The sequence below is a fragment of the Eptatretus burgeri genome, chromosome 11 (assembly GCF_056783735.1).
Source record: "Eptatretus burgeri isolate ZD-2024b chromosome 11, Ebu_testis_v1, whole genome shotgun sequence".
Taxonomy (NCBI): domain Eukaryota; kingdom Metazoa; phylum Chordata; class Myxini; order Myxiniformes; family Myxinidae; genus Eptatretus; species Eptatretus burgeri.
The window spans coordinates 76681598-76698826 of record NC_140971.1 but is presented as its reverse complement, the minus strand read 5'-3'; the positions used below and the strand labels follow the sequence as shown (position 1 = coordinate 76698826).

The following is a 17229-nucleotide window of genomic DNA, read 5'->3' as shown; positions in this document are numbered from 1 at the left end:
GACAATTGGAATCATAGCCAAGCTAGACATCGAAGTGTGAACATCCTCGTCATGCCGAAGAAAAGTTTGAAGAATGTTGCAAATAAGTGTCCTGGCCTTGGCCGTGGACGCTGACGCAAGGACGATCCATTATACCGACGTCTTTCAGCCTATGAGTAACTTAAAAGTAACGTCTGTCGATGTGTGGCAACGATCGCGTAACGTGCCAACAACACGTTAATCATAGGTTAGAAATAAGTTTCGGGTACGCTAAACATTACCTCGGCGTGTCTCAACTTATATTTAACTTACAAGTAGCATGTGTTGACGTCTGTCAACAATCGCAGACCGTGCATACAACTTGTGGCCAGCGTAGCGGAAAGTGTGAGTCATACGCCGGCATACGTCGTGAAATTTCAAGCATGAAAAAATTTGAGGACAACCAAAAAGTACAACGTTTAAAGCCAGCATACAATGACGTATGGCAGTGTTTTTCAGCGTGCTCTCAATGTTATCAAAACTTACCCATAACGTATTCATATTCAACGTGTGCCAGCGTTTTAGAAAAAAAATTCAAAAATCGGCATACGTTGGCTAAAACGTCAAGGTGTGACCGGGCCTTAAGGAACGGCTGGTTTGGCAAGCGATAAGCAATCACCGATCCATCATGTTAAACCGGAGACGCCGAAATGTCAAATATGTCCGAATTGAACAAATGAACACTTTTTTAGCAGTCGGAAGTGCTGCTAAGTTCAAATTTTGTAATTCGGCTTAGTTTAAGAGATTCTCAAGGTTATGGCATGTGCGGAAATGAAATAAAGCCACGAACGCTGGCATATCTGGGCGTTTATAAGCATTGCAATGTATCCAGCGATTCATAGGCATGATAATCAGGCATTTGACAATACGAGTGAGGAAAGCTAACGATAAAGAAAAAAACAACTTTGGTGGTACCTGGTGTTGCCCAATATATTTTTTGTGGGGCCCTGAAACACTTTCCTACACCCACTAGGGAATGGGGTCGAGGATCATTTAATATTACCTTTCACATAGCTACAAAGGCTTAGGCTCTCGAGAGAGATTTTAAAATGTCCCAGCACGGTCACATGTCCAACTCACAAGTCCATGAGATTTGCGGAAACCCCGTGGAATTGCAACTGTCAAGTGACCATGAAACTCGAAACCAAAAGATTGTAAAATCAACTTCGCACATAGAGAAATGTACTGTAACCTACCTGAAGCCGCTGTCACACCTTGACGTTTTAGCCAGCCTATGGCATCGTATCAAAATGTATGTAAAACGCTGGCGTACGCTGAACTATTGATGTTTTTTCAGTTTTTGGCGTATTCATAACGAGTTGGACATATACATAACGTATTAGTAACGTACACAGAACGTTTCGATAACATACAGATAACTTATACCAACGAATGCTTAGCGTGTTGTCGGCGTTCACAACCTATGCCCAACGATAGTCTAACATATGCATAGCGCGCGGCAGCGTATCGCCGACGATCACGTGGCGTAGCCTATTAAAAGGCTTCCGCTCAACGATTCAAATCATAACCGCACCAGACATCGAAGTATCAAGGCCCTGTCACACCTTGACGTTTTAGCCAGCGTATGCCGACGTATGAAAAATTTGCTGAATACGCTGGCACACGTCGAATAAGTTATGGGTAAGTTTTGTATACGTTAAGAGCACGCTGAAGCACGCTGGCATACGTTGTAGTACGCCGAGCACGTCCACAAATTTTAAGCATGCTCAAAATTTTTAGACGTATGCCAGCGTATGACTTGCACGTTCCGCATATGCTGGCCATAAGTTGTAGGCACGTTATGCGATCGTTGACACACGTCGACACACGTTACTTGTAAGTTACTCATAAGTCGAAACACGTCGAGGTAATGTTCAGCGTACCCGAAACTTATTTCTTAGAAAAAGAAGATACATCACCAACTTTGACCGCTTCCGGAAGAGGTTTATTTGTATTTAAATGTCTGGTAAATATTTTGTATTTATTTATACTCTTACGTGGCCGTACGTGCGTGGCTGTACGTGCAAAAAAAAAAACAAAAAAAAAACTTTCAAACCGTGCCAGAAACAACAACCACACAGGCCGTTCCTTCGCTCTCGCGTGGCCGTACGTGCGTGGGCGTACGTGCAAACCAAAAAAAAACAAAAAACTTTCAAACAAACACACAGGCCGTTCCTTCGCTCTCGTAAATGACGACTGGATTAGGGCATTGTGTTTATCTATAAATGCGCATAAGAAATCGAGAAATTATTAGAATACAGTGTCATCACTATCCGGAAGTCCGTACGTTGTAACCCGTAATGGGGAATGTGGCTGAGGATCTCTTCCCCAACGGCCACGCGTACGAATCAACGTGTCCTGTGATTGGTAACTAAATGGCGCATCGGCCACGCCTACGCAGCAACGTGTCCTGTCATTGGTTGGGAAATAAATGGCCATAACTTGGGAAGCACTTGTCCGATTAATATCAAACCTTGAAAAGGCACATAGTCAAGTCCCCAGCAATATACCTGGCAAGTTTCAATTAGATCGGACCAGTGGTTGTCGAGAAACAGCGGTCACACACACACACACACACACACACACACACACACACACACACACACACACACACACACACACACACACACACACACACACACACACACACACACACACACACACACACACACACACACTGCTGGAATTATAGATAGACTAGTACGTGCCCATACGTGCGTGGCTGTACGTGCAAAAAAAAAAACAAACAAAAAAAAAACGTTCAATCCGCGAGCCAGAAATAACCGCACAGGCCATTCCTTCGCTCTTGCGTGGCCGTACGTGCGTGCTCGTACATGCGTGGCTGTACGTGCAAACCAAAAAAAAACAAGCTTTCAAACAACACAGTCCTTTCCTTCGCTCTCGTAAATGACGACTGGATTGGGACATTGTGTTTATCTATAAATGCGCATAAGAAATCGAGAAATTATTAGAATACATTAAGTCATCACTATCCGGAAGTGGTGCGTGCCCGTACAGAATGTTCACATGCATTCCATGAATTATCGCTTGTATTGAAGTAACAACTGCTGTGATACTTACACACACAGAGTTAATTAAAATCCAAATTAAAATCAAATTTACCTCCCTGTCTTTGCTTGCGATGACATTCGCTGCCATTGACCATTGCCACTCCTACGCAACGGTAACTAAGGCGCCTTTCCCCATCATAACCGGCACGGCCCGTGACGTCATCATCAGCCGGCCGCGCACCGGCCTCCGCAGCCACGCCTCTGCAGCAACGTGTCTCATCATTGGTTTGGTAAATAAATGGCCGCAGCACTGTGTCCTGCCATTGGTTTGGTAAATAAATGACCATAACTTGGGAAACACTTGTCCGATTAATATCAAACCTTGAAAAGGCACATTCTCAGGTCCCCAACAATATAGCTAGCTAGTTTCAATTAGATCGGACCCGTGGTTGTCGAGAAACAGCGGTCACAGACACACAGACACACACACACACACACACACACACACACACTGCTGGAATTATAGATAGATGCATGTGTACTTGAATATAACTGTTATTAATCAAAAAGGCTTCGGCATTATACAGTGATTAAAAATGAAATCAAACTTTTTCTTTCAAAATTTTCCTTTTTTTTCTAAAACACTTCCTGGCACTCACTGACGAACCTCTGCAAGTTTGATGAAGATCTGTTCAGCCATCTCTGAGAAAAATGGTGACATACACATACAAAGACAAATGGCTCTCTTATGGTGTACATAAACCGTTGCGGCCTGTTTCAAGTCAAGGCATTGTTGAGCAGGCCGAGCAAAATGGAAAATTAAGACCCCAGCAAGGGAGAGTGAGGTAAGGGATGTGCCATAAGGCGCCAGTGAGGTGCCCAAGGATGCGCCTGATGAAGGATATAAGTAAATAAGGCCGTTAATTATCTTCAAAAGGGGTGTTTTAATGAACCCAAACACCCAATTTTCATTCTTGCAACACCATGGAGTTCCCTTAGTGTGCATGCAAAGTTTGGGGCACTAGGTTTCATGGTTTTGGAGTTATGGAGGAGACGGACTTTAGGTTATTTCAATAATATTAATACTTTAAGGTCAATTCATCAAACTAGCAAGTTGACCATACCTACATGGGATTCTAAACGGGGTATGGATTGAGGAGGCAAAATTGCAATTGCCATCTTCTGTCACTGAGCCGACAAGCTGGGAGCACCAATTCGCATTTATTGCCACATCTGATGCAATTAAAATGCTCTAATAGTGGTGAGGTGTTTCCTTTGAAAGTTTGTTCGATATATGTAGCTTTTTGATGCCTCGGGTCCAGAATAAATATTTGTGTTGATGTCAATGCCAATGACCAATTGCAAATTAATAGTGGGATTGTCAGTGATAACTGTCATAATCGCGTGCCGACGGATATCCTGTAGTACATTCTCCCATTTTGTAGGGTTAGTTTGGGTTCCTCTTGTTCTTCTCTGTTTCCAGGTAATGTTATATGGCCTCGATGGGACCCATGCCCGGACTCTGGGGTGACCATTCTAATACTTGGAGCACACCAGCTGAAACCTTGTTCTCCAAATACTGTTTCACTATACTGGAAGTGTGTTTTGGATCATTATCTTCTTGTAAAATTAATCCCCTTACGATTAAACATGATTTTTCAAAGACCGTGCTCAGCCCACCTTGCCTTGCCCACCATTGTTTTCCGACACAAATAGCTGGGATGAGATATGACCCCAGACAGTCTTGCCCCTCCCCCATTATTTAACAGTCAGATGCAAACATTGTGTGTCATAACATTCTCCAGGTCTTTGGTGTATGAACAAGCATCTCTTCAATCCAAAAAGGTAACTGTGATATTAAATTAACTTTCACAGAAATTTGAATTATTATCTACCCATATTGCACAATTCTAACTTCCCACGAATGTTTCATGGGAAATAGCACCTCAAAAGTGAAAATAACCCAAATTTTGCACAGTAGAATAATGTATGTACTTTTACCTGGTAATTTTGCATAGTAGTAAGTCATATTGTAGAACATGCACTGAGGAGGCAATGAGTGTTAACTTTAAGACAGTATAGAGTAAGTTTGTTGTGTGAAAACTGTTTTCGGGCGAGACCGGGTGAGGACTTGGGCACAAGCATCAAAGGCACACTGGAAAGTGTTATACGCCTTCCAAGGGGCAACATTACGGACTGTTTGGCCAGTGCACCACAGGCCATGTGGTGAGGTTGGCTGTCGAGCCCTGCCTGAGGGAGAAATCCTTTTACAAGGGCCTGCCCCACAGGACAGAGTGGCCTCAATGAAGGTGTGTGGGTGGACAATAAGAGGGACTCGCCATGTATGAGTGCAGTCCCAAAGTTGTCGAGGGTGGTAGCCTCGCTGCACGGGGTCCCAAAGTTTATGAGGCAGTAGCCCCATTGCGCGAAGCAGTTGGAGTTGGAGCCAAACCTTCCAAGAGGCAGTATGCCTCTGTTCATAGTCATACCTCTCCTCTTTGCCAGTGCGCCAGCCCTGTGCCTGACGAGCCCTGTCCATCACCAGCCCTGTCCCTCAACAGCCCTGTCCCTCACCAGCCCTGTGCTGCACCAACCATGTGCCATACCAGCCCTGTGCAACACCAGCTTGCATAAGCAATAACGGACCCAAAACAAGCTAGAGCCTTGCTCAAGCTCTCGCTCGTTCTCCATTGATGTGCAAGTCCTGGTATTTAAATTTGGTGCCATAGTGGGTTAGTTCTCTCCTTGTACATAAGTTTGTGTGCCCTCTCATTCCTATTCGTATGCCTGTTGTTGGAATAATGGTGAGGGTGGTGGGGTTGGGATCCTGTGGTCCTGAGTTCCAATCCTGCTCGACCATTGAATTAATACCATGTGGGATTGAGTCAGCCTGTTATCTTTATGAGGTTGGCAAAATGAGTTCCAGCTTGCTGGGATGATTGAACCATTTGAGTATCCTCTGTCAGAATGGTGACCTATTCAGGATTGTGCTCAATAGCCCCAGGAGACTGCTGTCGCAGCACCAATTCTCTGTAGAGAGTATGGTCCCAATGGATAGATGTTACTCATTCCTACTTGTGTCAGTTGACTGCTTGGTTCATCTGTTTTGTTGACAGTGTCTTGTGTAGCCTTTTCCCCAAATTTATTTTAATATACCCCCATTTTAACTATAAGAGCCGTTTTCCTGCCTTTTGCCTCCCATGCGTTGTGACGCCCGGTTCGGCTTTGTTTGAGTGATCAGTGGGGAATCTCAGTATTAAGTGAATACAGTAAAATTTAATCACTGTTTCAGTCCTTGGTGAGGGGTCTTGTACCCATCAGTACAGTCGGTTCGTGTTAACAGAAGCTGTCTGACACGACAATACACATACATACATACATACATTCATGCATATATACATACAATCATACATACTGGCCTTTGTGGATCTGATGACAGCTCATGAAAATAAATATAGTCGTAAATAGTAAACCTTCACGGTAGAACGTTAAACATGGTTAAAGACATTTGTATTATATATAATATTATGAAAATCTCACACATTTTGAAGTTAAAATACATCCTCGTTCATCTCCTTATCGAAAATTATGGCACCACTCAGGTTGTGCCTGTTATATTATGATAAAACATGTACTTTTTTTAGAATGATATTTCGATAGAGAATTTACTGCCATGAAATCAATTCTGTTTCATTCATCTTCAAACATTTTAATCCATAATATAATGTTGAGCTATAACATAATGCAAGGAAGGGCTCCCAATGACACCAAGGGATGTCATAATTCCAATCTGCAAATCATAATAACCGATGAGGATGGCAATTATGATACGGAAACTTTGTGGGGTGTCGTAGAAAGATGTGCGAAAGTATGGAATAGCAGTGACAAAGACAGAGTAGGAAAAACAAGATAAAAGAAAGGTAGAAAATTCAAATTGTCAAAACGTGTTGAAGGACATTCTGCAGGAACCCAACTTGGTGCAATTGGTAAGTCAGACAGAGGTGTGGGGAGAGGTTTCAGCCATTTGCTGGCTTAACCCTGGCGTCACTGTGCCGATCAACTGGACCTGAGGTCTGGGGTGCAAGCTGGGCCGAGTGCACAGGCAATTAGCCTGATAAACGGCCAGCCATTCAAATCCACACCGAGACGGGTTCACCGGGTCACTGGCGCATGGATGAGGACCTTGTCAGAAACGGCAGGAAAGCTCCTAGGCCTGTTGGCATAACCTGTGCATCTCCTGGAGGGAGAGATTTTCGGTCACTCTACAGGCCCTACCGCATCAGTACATCCTCCAAAATTTAACGTTACACTCCCTCCCAGACACCGGCTCAAACTATTTCATATGGACAACTGAGCCTTCTCTATCCCCCGCCGTAAAACATGTGTGTGATTTTTATGCAGAGGGCATACAGCTGTAAAATGGCTCATAAACAGTTCCCGGTCAAAGAATTTGTGACACCGTGTTTTTGGAACCATGTGTTCTTATAGGGTGTATAGCGTTCTCCTTTGAAAGGCCACCTCTTTCGGTCAACAATGTATGGTGGTTGCTCAAAGTGTAGGCCTCGTCTACGTGTTTCTAATCCAGGCGCTCAACTCAATGGTTAAATTTACCCGGGGCCCACAAGAGGCCTTTCATTGCCACATGGCGGGAACAAATGGAAAAATAAAACGAGATGGCCTAGCCTGAAGTTTCGACCACAGAAAAAGCTTTCCTCGGGGATTACACTGTCATTTTCCGTCACCTTCCTTCATAGGCCTAAAGTTTCGCCATGAACCGCACGGACTCGCGTTTTCAAACCTCAAACTGAAACATTTGCTCGTTTGTTATTTTCAGGTCGTCGTGCCTCTTTGCAAAAGGGTTTGCTCCTTCAAATGCAAAGTTCTACATTTCCCAGATGGTTCAAAATGAAGCTACATGGAAATAGCACATGCAAAATTTGAACGATAAAAGCAGAGCAAAATAAATAAATAAATAAATAAATCCAAACTAATAAGTTGCAGCCAACACAGTAAGGCTGTTGGGAGGGAATTTCGTTTATTTGGAAATCGAAAAAATAGTTTAACTAAAAGCCAGAAATGGGGGAACATCGCTTGAACCCTTCGCCTGTTATCCTTTTGTTATCCAGCTCTGCAAGCTGCAAACACGCAACGTTTCGCCTCCCACGTCAAACAAATTCTCTTGCGCGCTCTGCAAGAAGCCGGGTCAACAAAAATGCAGAAAATTCCATTCTTTTTGCAGTCTCATCGCGGGTTTTTTTCTCCTTCCTTATACAATGCACATAAACAGGGGCAAAAGATACCCTGGTCTTCATCCGCCAAAAGCGGGCAATACAATCCAACATGGACCGCTCTGCCTCGTACATGGTCGAGGTCCAACATCACATTGACTTGAGGCTGGTTTGCAATGGCTAGACCCCATTTGAAAGGTAATGCTTTTCAAAGCCAGCTGTAGTATGGGTGAAATAATGTAAACACAGTTACCCCGGGGCCAGTCGGGGCGATAAAACCCAAGTGGAAAATGCCCTGAGATGTCCTATATATATATATATATATATATATATATATATATATATATATATATATATATATATATATATATATATATATATATATATATATATATATATATATATATATATATATATATATATATATATATATATATATATATATATATATATATATATATATATATATATATATATATATATATATATATATATATATATATATATATATATACACATCAGATCATGATCATGATCAAGCTCAGGCTGAAAGTTGCACTCAATAATGTTCAACATTAACAGCGTTATAAATTGATAATGTTTGTGGCATACTCTAAATATCTCAGTTGGTAGCATGCTCGTCAATGAGTGACGTACTCGTGGTGAGATTGCTGATGGCTATGGACCGAACATTCGCAACAACGGGTTTTGCTGCATCTGCAAGTATGGTGCTTTTTTAGGTAGTGGATGAGTTTAGGGAGGTTAAACCTGCTGTCCCATCTACATTTAAGGTTGTGGACGTTGAAAGGCCCCACAGTATCTTTCAAAAAGATGAGGCCACCAAGTGCCAGTAGCTGGACAAATTTTCTGCTTGGGGTTAGCTCTGTCATGGAATGCAGTCACATGTACTCTCCATGTAGGGATGGCCTGGAAACATAATGGCCACCTCATTCATATAATACAAACATGGTACAGTATCTTAAAATCTCTACTAAGATTGAGTCATAAGTTTTTATAAGGACCTATCTTCCATTCTCGAGTGTTTTCATAACGAACAAGACTCTGAACGTGTAGAAAGCTTCGCTAAAATAGCAAACCAGCTTGAGTTGGTGAACAGCCCAAATGGTTTTCCTTTTTCTTCTTCCTTTCCATGTTAACTCAACATCACTTTAACCTCTGATAGTGTTAATACTTCAGAAAAGCATTTCAAAGAAGCAATGTCGATAATGTAGTGCGATGATACCTGAAAACCTTACACGAAGCGATTTTCATCGGTATGCACAACTTCCCTTGTGGTTGGACATTGTTTTGCTCAAATTACATGCTCAGTAACTTGTTTAATCCCGACACCCTATGAAGTGCCCTTAAGGAACTTACCTCACAAGGGACATTCAAAATATAATCAGAAATTGTGGGTTAATAACTTCTGTATTTGAGTGGACTAGAAACACCTGCTCCCTTCGGGAGCATTGGCAAGTCACCTCCCCCAACCCACCTTGCAAGCAGGGAAGGATTTTAATTTTTAATAACCTGGGTGCTACCAACAGGTATGCAAAATCTGGTGGAGTTCGGGCTGACCCTGTCTTTTTCCCATATTTTCAGATGTAGACACAAACACACACACACACACACACACACACACACACACACACACACACACACACACACACACACACACACACACACACACTATAATAATTATTTAATACAGTAGGATGTGCAATGTGAAGTGAATATTTGAAAGGTTAGTTAACCCACCTTTTCCTTTGCAGAGGGGGATGGGGTTAATCTCACGTTATAATATTATATTGTGGAAGAAATGTGATGTACAAAATGTATCCTTGAAATCTCTTAACTATACATTCATCAAGCTTGCACTTTCTAGTTCGATCACCAAGTCGGTGCAGGGAGTCAATGGCACTGGACGTCTCAGATCGCACACAACTTGCATGTCATTTAAACTTGCTTATCCTGATCTGATGGGTCCCTGTGCTTACTGACCTCGCTCAATTTAATTGATTATTACTCCACAGGTAAATATTTACTATGTTACTGCATATTCGAGAATGCTCCGACTGCATGAACTTGATGGGTAAAATTATAGACTAGTGCATTTCAGTATTTTTGAAATCTTATAACCTGTAACCGGGTTTTTGGTATCCTCACTATAATTCACGGAGTAGTGTTTGTGTTTGTTTGTCACACTACTCCAAATATAGCTCTGGGCTGATTACATCCACACTTGCTACATAGGATCAGCATGACCCCAATTGATGTGTAGGGGTGTTTTTATATTTGCTGGTGGTCTGGGAGGAGTGGGGGGTGTAGTGGCAGGGCGACACAAATTCTCCATGGAAATGTGTATCGTGTAGCGCCGCCTCCAGGTGGGGGAAGGTATCACACGTCTTCACGATTTACAGTGCAGTGAGGCGTTTTGAATTCTAAGCAGTAGGAATGTTTTTGCTTCATGCTCATAGCCCAGGGGTTTTTTTTAGATCCTCGTGGAGGATCTCTAAGTTTCACTCACGTTGTTGTTATTAATCTTCTTCTTGTGGACTTTTTTTGTTTCACAGCCTACAGTTTTCATCGAAACTTCCTGAAACTTGGCATATATATGTAGAAATACCCTGCGCAGACAGTAACCATCTCCGATTTTGAAAATTCCTCCTAGAAAAAAAAGTTATGACGTCAAAATATCTCCACTAATGGAAATCGCCTATAAAATTATCTCCGAAACTCGGCAAGCTTTTTGAATTCAGTTTGCGGGAATCGAACAGGGCATTAGCAGAGATGAATTACTGCACATATGATAAATCACTATGACGTCATATAAATTTTTATGCCGTCATTCGTATTTTTTGACATTTTTTGTTTCACAACCCAGAGTTTTAATCGGATCTTCGTGAAACTTGCCATGTATATGCAGAAAGCCCACGCGCAGCCAGTAACCATCTCCGATTTTGGAAATTCTTCATAGAAAAAAAAGTTGACGTCATAATATCGCCGCTAATAGAAATCGCCTATACCATTATCTCCGAAACTAGGCAAGCTGTTTGTATTTTGTTTGTGGGAATCAAGCTGGGCATTAGCACAGATAATTTATCGCAAACCTGATACCTCACAATGACGTCATCATTAGAGGATAAGGATCTTAGCTCATTTGAGCTTGTTTGCCTACACAGAGCTGTCAGTTGCCTATACCCTGCCGAAATAAAGGTATGTGTTAAAAGAATGTGTTCATTCCTTCCTTCCTTCCATATAAGTGCTGCTTTATCAGGATGAAGATTATCACATTGCAGTTGTGCACGTGCATGGAACAGCACCGATACAACCGTTACACACTGGTACTCATTTCGCCGACGTCGGAAGGATGATAGGCTGAGTCAACCCCAGCTGGTGTTAATTCAGCAACTTACAGGACTCAAACTCAGGACCCTAAGGTCCCAAGCCAGACACCATAACCACAAAGCAAATACCAAGATTTTAATGCTTGGAACAAGATCGCCCGTAGGGCGGGAACCCACAACTTCCAAGTGAAAAACAAAATTCCACAAATTTTAGAAAATTAATTAAAAACACAAAACTAGAATATCTTGATTGGATAAGTGTCCATCCCCCTTTTAAGAGCAATTGTAAATTAGGTCAGGTGTAACCATTCACCTTAAAAATCACACACCAAGTTAATTGGTCTCCACCAGTGTTAAAATGTAGTGATTATGATTATTTCAGAATAAAACTAGAAGGGCACTCGGTCGAGTGCATACCTCTGCCCTGTAATGCCTGATCCACGAGAACATATCTGGCCCAATACATTTTTGAAATATCATGCTATATATCGTTTTTAGCCCCATGTTTCAATGGTGAAGAATTGCTTTAAAATTAAATAATTCGTGAATCTGGATCCGGATTCGGATCTTCACCAAAATGAAATCACTTCGTCCTTGTCACGTACCCAACCGATCCACCAAGTTTCGTTCGAATCCGTCCACAACTTGTTGAGATATCGTGCTGTATATTAGTTTAGCCCTTTCTCATTGGTGAAAAATCACATAAAAATTCTAGTAGTTGGATCCGGATCCGCATCTTCACCAAAATCTAATCAGTTCGTCCTTGTCACACACCGAACCTGTCCATAAAATTTCAACTTTTTGACCTGTCCAAAAGATCCTTTTTGATCCGTTCAAAAATATCCGTCCACAACTTTTTGAGATATCCTGTGCACAGACAAGCAGACAAATAGACAGAAAGGGGTGAAAACACAACCTCCTTCACCTTCAGTGGCAGAGGTAATCAGCTGTTCCTGGAGGTTTCCTCTGCTGGGAAGTGCATTTCACAGCAAAGACAACCATGAGCACCAAGGAGCTTTCCAATGACCTCTGGGAGAAAGTTGTGCAAAGGCACAGATCAAGGGATGGGTATAAAAATGTTTCAAAGGCCTTGAATATCCCAGTCAAGACAATCATTAAGAAGTGGGAGGCGTATGGAACCACCAAGACCCTGCCTAGATTCGGCCATCCCTCCCAACTGAATGACCAAGCAAGGAGGAGACTGATCAGAGAGGTCACTAAGAGGCCAATGGCAACTTTGAAAGACCTACATGCTTTTATGGCAAAGACTGATGACTATGTGAATGTGACAACAATATCCCAAGCACTCCACAAGTCTGGCCTGTACGGTAGGGTGGCAAGAAGGAAGCCATTACTCAAAAAATCCCACCTTGAGTCCCGTTTGAGGAATTAAAAAAACCACTGCGGAGATTCTGAAGCCATGTGGCAAAAAGTTTTGTGGTCTGACCAAACCAAGATGGAACTTTTTTTTGCCTAAATGCAAAACGTTACATTTGGCCCAAAATCCAACACAGCACATCAACCAAAGAACATCATCCCTACTGTGAAGCATGGTGGTAGCTGAATCATGTTATGTGGATGTTTCTCATCAGCAGGGATTGGGGCACTTGTCAGGCTCGAGGGGAAAATGGATGGAGCAAAATACAGAAAAATCCTAGAGGAAAGCCTGCTGCCCTCTGCAAGAAAGCTGAAATTGGGACAGAAGTTCACCTTTCAGCATGACAATGACCTGAAGCACACAGCCAAAGCTACACTGGAGTGGCAAAGGAACAAAAAGGTAAATGTTCTTGAGTGACCCAGCCAGGGCCTCAACCTAAATCAAATTAAAAATCTGTGGCATGACTTGAAGATTTCTGTTCATCAATGCTCCCCATGCAACTTGATTGAGCTTGAACAGTTTTGTACAGAAGAATGGGCAAATGTTGCCCAATCAAGGTGTGCAAAGTCATAGAAACCTATCCCAACAGACTCACAGCTAGAGTTTGTCTCAAAGGTGCTTCTACCAAGTATTAACTCAGGGTGGTGAACACTTATCCAACCAAGACAAGTGACCACCCCCCCCCCCCCGAGATAATTGAATGCCTGGTGTTGGCTTAGTGGTTCGGGTGGCTGGTTTGGATCTTGGAGTCCTGAGTTTGAGCTTTGTTCCCACTGAACACCAGGTGGGTTTGCCTCAGCCTGTCATCCTTTTGAGGTTGATAAAATGAGTACCAGTGTACTGTTATAAATGTTTGTATCAGTGCTGTTCCATGCCTGCAACTGCAGTGTGGTAATCTTCATCCTGATGAAGCAGTACTCATATGGAAGGAAGGAAGATGTTCCAGTTTTGTATTTTTATTTAATTTTCTGAAATTTGTAGAATTTGTTTTTCACTTGGAAGTTCTGGGTTACGATGTGTAAATAAAGGTGGAAAAAGTCTGATTTAATGCAATTAATTCCAGGCTATAAGGCAACAAAAGGTGAAAAATTTGAAATGGGGGTGTAGACTTTCTGGAGGCACTGTAAGTAGCAGCACCATGTGAGGCTTCCCGACATCTCTTAATTTTAATTTTACACATTCCCAACTAGCTTGCTTCTTCTTCTTCTTCTTCTTCTTCTTTGGTGACGATGCCAACTCAACAACTCTTCGCAAAAGACACCATGGATCTTTAACGTCCACCAACTAATGATGGCAAGGGACTCCATTTTAACACCCATCCGAGGGAGGTCAAAAACATTGGTGAATCACCTTTCCCGTGCAACACCAGGACGACAGTTGAGAGTTGGGTCAGGATTTGATCCCAGGCTCGACAGCTCAGAGGTGAGTTTGCATACCTCGATGCCATCATAGCAGCTCTCCACAACTCCGTCCAATCACCAACACGTACAATGGTAGGCAAGTAGTGCAATAGTTGTGAATCATGTCCAAAACTACTCAAACCAAGTTAAAAACAAATATTTGTTGAAAGTATATAAAAAAATAGATATTAGGATGCTTCACTTCGTGCTGCTGGTCATGCAGGCGTTATATATAAACTAGTACGTGCCCGTAAAAAAAAATAAAATAAAATAATAATAATAATAAATAAACCACACAGGCAGTTTCTTCGCTCTCACATGCGTGACCCGGAAGTTCGATATTATTCGCAGTTACGATTATTCGCAATTTATTTTTAATACCCAATTATTCAATTAGCGCCAACGTATTTTACCTTTTCGCAATGTTGTGGCAAGGAAAAACAAAAAGAGAAGAGAAGAGAGAGAAAAAAATTTACTTCCTGGTTCGGAGCATACCAGCACTCTGATGTTCCCGAAATTTATACACCGTCTAATATGAAAACGATCATAACTTGGGCCATTGTGTTTATCTATAAATGCACATAAGAAATCGAGAAATTATTAGAATACACAAAGTCATCACTCTCCGGAAGCCCGTACGTTGTAACCCGTAATGGGGAACGTGGCTGTGTTTCCCTTCACCAACGGCCACGCCCACGCAACAAAGTGTCTTGCCATTGGTTGGTAAATAAATGGCCATAACTTGGGAAGCACTTGTCCGATTAATATCAAACCTTGAAAAGGCACATCCTCAGGTCCCCAGCAATATACCTGGCAAGTTTCAATTAGATCAGACCAGAGGTTGTCGAGAAACAGCGGTCACACACACACACACACACACACACACACACACACACACACACACACACACACACACACACACACACACACACACACACACACACACACACACACACACAGATTGCTGGAATTATAGATAGATGGTGTTGAATATCGTCCTTATTTAAGAATCCCAATGTTGCTTCTTTACTTTCTGACATTGTGAGCCAACCTTACATCGTTTAAACTTCTGCTTGTATAACAAACACTACCTGCAATTGGTGGAAGAGTAGAATAAGTGCATGTAACAGAAATAAATGTGCTAAATGGCCTCTTCCTGTAACCCTACTCCTTTGTTTTTTTTCTCAATTCCTGTCGACATCTTGCCTCAATACCTTTGTAGCACATGCTTATGAGAACATCAATGCCGACAGTGTCAGTGCTGGGATTTTACACAGGTGCGAAGGCCTAAATGACCTATTTAAGGATGTCTTAAATACTTTGTAATACCTTGAAATATAAATCTTAATAACCCTGGTGTTGGCTTAGTGGTTAGGGCGGTGGGCTTGGGATCCGAAGGTCCTGAGTTTGAGGCCTGTCAGCTGCTGAATTAATACCAGGTGGGGTTGACTCAGCCTGCCATCCTTCTGAGGTTGGCAAAATGAGCACCAGTGTATTGGTAATAGGGGCACTGCATCAGTGGCATAGCTGTGTCCCTCACCAATGACGCAACCAGCAGCTGCAAGGCTGCACGTGTGTGTGTGTGTGTGTGTGTGTGTGTGTGTGTGTGTGTGTGTGTGTGTGTGTGTGTGTGTGTGTGTGTGTGTGTGTGTGTATATGTGTGTGTATGTGTGTGTATGTGTGTGTATGTGTGTGTATGTGTGTGTCAGTCATAATAGAAGTCTCCCTTTTATCTGTGGACTTAAAGGACTGTGGCTTATGAAGACCTCCTTTCAACATGACTTCAAAACAAAGATGGCTCCCTGGTGTCTGACTGGCATGGAACTTTGAGAAAAAAAATATAGGAGCAACCACAAAACGACCGATTTCCCGAGGCCGTGGAATTTGCTTGTTCATGTTGATTACTGCCGGCGTAAACTCTCTCCTGGGGCACAGCATTCCTCCGCAGCTGACGCAGCAGGAAACAAGACCTTTAATGTTCGAGGTTGCTGTCACCGGCACAACCTACGTAGCGTCTGAACAGGGGGCAAATGTCTCAGATTTCAAAAACCACCATTGCTTTTGCGATACGGTCGCTGTTAAAGTAAAAAACACATGTTTGCAGGGCATGTCCTCTGGAAAAGTTAAATGGAAAGAGTACGATACCAAATCACACTTCTCGGCCTTTCTTGGTTCCTCAGCCGAAACCACAAACTGCCTTTTGGCTTGTAGGTCATCCATGATGCGTTATACCAAATAATATTAGTACACAATTCATATCATTAGTATTATGTTCACCGGCAAACAGTTCGCTGATAATGAGCTCACCCATGATCGCTCTGCTCTTGGTGTTGAATCCTGACAGGAATGGACCGGGTGAAAAGCAGACATCTGGTGCATCATCACCTGAAAAAAAAAAATGGTGGAGGAAGTAAAAGGGAAAGGAAAGCAAAATGTTTGAATTATGTATTCAGCACTAGGGTCGAGGGTACGAGTGGAATCCTATGCCCCGTCACTTAAACCCCTTTGCTTCCATGGCACATCCCCGAGCACTTAAACTCTAGAGCTGAACAAAGGAGCGCATGTGTGTGTGGTTCATCATTCCTGCTATCCTGCCAAACTAAACATAGTCCACTCGCGGCGCAAGATAGCCAGGATAGCGCCTATCAGAAAATGAGCAATAGCCAAACAGACATGAGGATGCAAGGAGATGGCCACACGTGCCTGGTTTATCAGAGCTGCTTCCAAAAAAAAAAAAACCGAAGAAGAAAAAAGAAGAGCCCACTCGCGTCCCCTGTCCACACAAGCACTATCTTTTCTCGGCACAGTCCCTTTTTCCATTCCCTTCTGCCATTGCCCCAAGAGCCT

At 42.6% G+C, this 17229-nt stretch overlaps 1 long non-coding RNA gene across 3 annotated transcripts in view; it reads right to left on the bottom strand.

The window, feature by feature from the left end:
- The window catches only part of LOC147017420 (uncharacterized), a 119333-nt gene that overhangs the window by 86997 nt on the left and 15107 nt on the right, over positions 1-17229 (bottom strand). For all 3 annotated transcript variants that reach the window (XR_015049492.1, XR_015049494.1, XR_015049491.1), the window contains exon 2: positions 16690-16767. This is a non-coding gene — a long non-coding RNA (uncharacterized LOC147017420). The remainder of the gene's footprint in view (positions 1-16689; positions 16768-17229) is intronic.